General features: G+C 39.1%; 1 non-coding gene across 1 annotated transcript; it reads left to right on the plus strand.

Annotated features, from left to right (window-relative positions):
• The first annotated feature begins 3,565 nt into the window (after nt 1-3,565).
• On the plus strand, nt 3,566-3,672 carry LOC140851337 (small nucleolar RNA R71). Its single transcript, XR_012134089.1, has one exon. It is a non-coding gene; the product is annotated as a small nucleolar RNA R71 (small nucleolar RNA).
• The last annotated feature ends 222 nt before the right edge of the window (nt 3,673-3,894 follow it).

A 3,894-nucleotide genomic window follows, 5' to 3' on the forward strand; every position in this document is an offset into this window, starting at 1 on the left:
AATGAAATACTTCACTTGGGCAAAGAATTTATATTTATCCTGCTTAGTCCAATGAGAAGGTATCTTGCCTATGGCTAAATAATTTACAATATCAGCAAACCAAGGTTCAGTAGACAAAGACATGAGTTGCTCATCTGGGAAAGATTCATTGATGGGTGGTTCACTAGATGGTGCAACTGGAATTCGGGACAAATGATCTGCTACAACGTTCTCAGTGCCTTTCTTGTCCCTAATTTCTAGGTCAAATTCTTGAAGGAGCAAAATCCATCTGATTAAACGTGCCTTGGCATCCTTCTTTGCTAGGAGATGTCTAATGGCTGAGTGATCGGTGTAAACAATGGTGTGGGTCCCAACCAAATAAGATCTAAATTTCTCTAAAGCAAAGACAACGGCAAGGAACTCCTTCTCAGTTGTGGTGTAGTTAAGCTGCGCATCATTTAAGGTTTTACTTGCATAATATATCACTCTAGGCAGCTTATTTATTCGTTGACCTAAGATTGCGCCCACAACATGATCGGACGCATCACACATTAATTCAAATGGTTCAGACCAGACAGGAGGATGAATGATTGGAGCTGATACAAGTGCATTTTTTAGAAATTCAAAGGATTCCAAGCACTCATGAGTAAATTCAAATTTAGTATCCTTTGCCAAAAGATTAGTCAGTGGACGTGCTACTTTGCTAAAGTTGGCAATAAACCTTCTATAGAATCCAGCATGACCTAAAAATGAACGTATTTCTTTCACAGATTTAGGTGGTGGAAGACTTGCAATTAGATCTATTTTGGCCTTGTCCACTTCAATCCCCTTTTTAGAAATGACATGGCCAAGAACTATTCCCTGTTTGACCATAAACTGACATTTTTCCCAGTTGAGAACTAGGTGCTTCTCCTTACATCGTTCTAGAACTAATTGCAGGTGATTCAGACACTCGGAGAAGGTTAGACCAAAAACAGAAAAGTCATCCATAAAAATTTCTAGAAATCGTTCTATCATATCTGAAAATATGCTGATCATGCATCTCTGAAAGGTTGCCGGTGCATTACATAGTCCAAAGGGCATTCGTCTATAGGCAAAAGTACCAAATGGACAGGTGAATGTAGTCTTTTCTTGATCTTCAGCGGCTATGGGGATCTGGTTGTAACCGGAGTATCCATCAAGAAAACAGTAAAACTCTTGTCCGGCTAGTCTTTCCAACATTTGATCAATAAATGGCAAAGGAAAGTGATCTTTCCTTGTCGCAGCATTCAACTTTCTATAGTCTATACAGACCCTCCATCCCGTTTGGGTCCTAGTTGGGATAAGTTCGTTTGCATCATTTTGGACCACTGTTACCCCAGATTTCTTGGGTACTACTTGAACTGGGCTTACCCAAGAGCTATCAGAAATAGGATAAATTATTCCACTATCTAGGAGTTTCAGAATCTCCTTTTTAACTACATCCTTCATAACTGGATTAAGCCTTCTTTGGGCTTCTCTTGTTGGTTTAGCTTCTTCCTCTAAGTATATTCTATGTTGAACTATAGAAGGGCTTATTCCTTTGATATCTGCTATGGTCCAACCTATTGCTTCCTGATTTGCTTTTAGAACTGACACTAACTCCTCCTCTTGCTTGGGATCTAGGTCTGATGCAATAATTACAGGCAAAGTTTCTTTGGGTCCTAGATATGCATACTTGAGATGTTCTGGGAGGGGTTTCAGTTCTAAAATGGGTGCTTCCTCTATCGATGGTTTAGGTGATGGTTTTACCATCTCAATGATTGGTTCAGTAGGAAGTGTCGATTCCTGATTAATCTGATTTTCTTTAAGTATTTCATTGACATCCTCAGACTCATGGATTAACCAGGGGTTAGACTCTAGGTCGACTTCATCATCACTAATGTCAATGGATTCATAAATACCATCTTGGACTACATTGACATCAGCATGAGAAGAGGATTCCTGTTCTAAGTTAAAAACATTAAGCTCAATGGTCATATTCCCAAAGGATAACTTCATCAGACCATTTCGACAATTGATTTCAGCATTGGCCGTAGCTAAGAATGGTCTTCCTAAAATGACAGGTATATATCCTTTAGGATTCGCAACTGGCTCAGTCTCTAAAACAATAAAATCTATAGGGAAAATAAAATTTTCAACCTTTATCAGAACATCCTCGACCATTCCCTTAGGGATCCTGAGAGATCTATCGGCTAACTGTAATGTGATCCCAGTAGGTTGAAGTTTTTCTAATCCTAGTTGTTCATACACCGAATATGGAAGGATATTCACACTAGCTCCTAGATCTAGCAAGGCCTTTTTTATATTGGTTTCTCCAATAACACAAGAAATTGTTGGAGCTCCAGGGTCCTTATATTTAATTGGCACATGGCTAGATAGGTATGAACTGACACTTGCAGCCAAAAATGCTTTCTTTGGTACATTAGTGGTCCTTTTTCTAGTGCAAAGATCTTTTAAAAATTTGGCATAAGTTGGAACCTGATGGATTATATCTAAAAGAGGAATATTAACTTGGACTTGTTTAAATACCTCTAAAATTTTGTCTAAATGTTCAGATTTATTGGATTTCAGTCTGTTTGGAAAAGGAGCTCTAGGACTTTTAAGTACTGGACTAGGTGAATTTTCAGTTTCTGGTGCTTGAGGTTGAAAGGTAGTAGTTTTAGAAGGTGACTCGACAGATGAGTCATCTATATCATCAAGTGCAACTACCTTATTATCTATTTGTTTTCCTGATCTTAAGGTATGAATGGCATTTATACCATTAACTTGGTTTCCTTGTTGGGGTCGTGGACCATTTTGGTTCCTAGGATTTGGCTCATGTTGGCTAGGTAACCTACCATGTTCTCGTTCACTAATGGTCGAAGCCAGCTGACTTACTTGCATTTCCAGACGGGCTATAGCTTGGGTGTTATTATTTATGAGTTGACCCGTAGTTTGCATAAAGCTGGTATGTGTTTTCATCATGGCTTCTAGGCTTTTCTCTAAAGAGGTAATTTTTTTGTCATTATCATGGAAGCCTGGCGGGTTGTTCATCACTGGGTTGGACCTTAGATTTTGCTGATTGAAATTTGGATTACCTACATTAGGATTCTGGGACCATGAGAAATTCGGGTGATTCCTCCAACCTGGGTTATATGTGGGTGCATAAGGATTGTTCAATGGTCCTTGATAGGTGGCATTCACCTGTGCACACTCATTCGAGTAGGAACATTCTTCTAAGACATGGTCTGGTGCATTGCACCCTTTACACATGGGTGCAGATATTTGATTTACATTGGCTGGTCTCTGTAATTCTAAGGCTTCCAATCTACGTGTTAAGGTTGCAATCTTGGCCTCTGATGCTAGGGTTGGTTGAATTTGATGCATTCCTCCTCTTGAAGGTGTAGCTTTATCAGGTTCCCTAGTTGTTTCCCACTGTAAATTTTTCTCGGCTAGGTCTTCTAAGAATTGCCAAGCTTCAGTAGTTTCTTTGTCCATAAATTGGCCTTGGCACATGGACTCTAGCATGGTTCTTGAGTTTGAATCTAACCCCTCATAGATGATCTGGCACAGTCTCCAAGTTTCTATTCCATGGTGTGGGCATTGGGTCAAAAGATTCTTGAAACGATCAAAGTACTTCCAAAATGATTCACCAGCTAGTTGGTAAAATTGATTTATTTCATTCCTAATCCTAGCTGTTTTATGATGGGGAAAATATTTTTTTAAAAATGTTCTCACAAAGCCCTCCCAGGTAGTGACAGAATAGTTTGGCAGACTATAAAGCCACTTCTTAGCATTGTCCTTAAGGGCAAAGTTGATTAATCTAAGTTTGACCTCATCCTCTGTTAATTGCAGTTTCATGGTTGCACATACCTCCTCAAATTCTCTAATAAATATATAAGCATCCTCTAATCC

This window comes from Elaeis guineensis, chromosome 8 (genome assembly GCF_000442705.2).
Source record: "Elaeis guineensis isolate ETL-2024a chromosome 8, EG11, whole genome shotgun sequence".
Classification (NCBI taxonomy): domain Eukaryota; kingdom Viridiplantae; phylum Streptophyta; class Magnoliopsida; order Arecales; family Arecaceae; genus Elaeis; species Elaeis guineensis.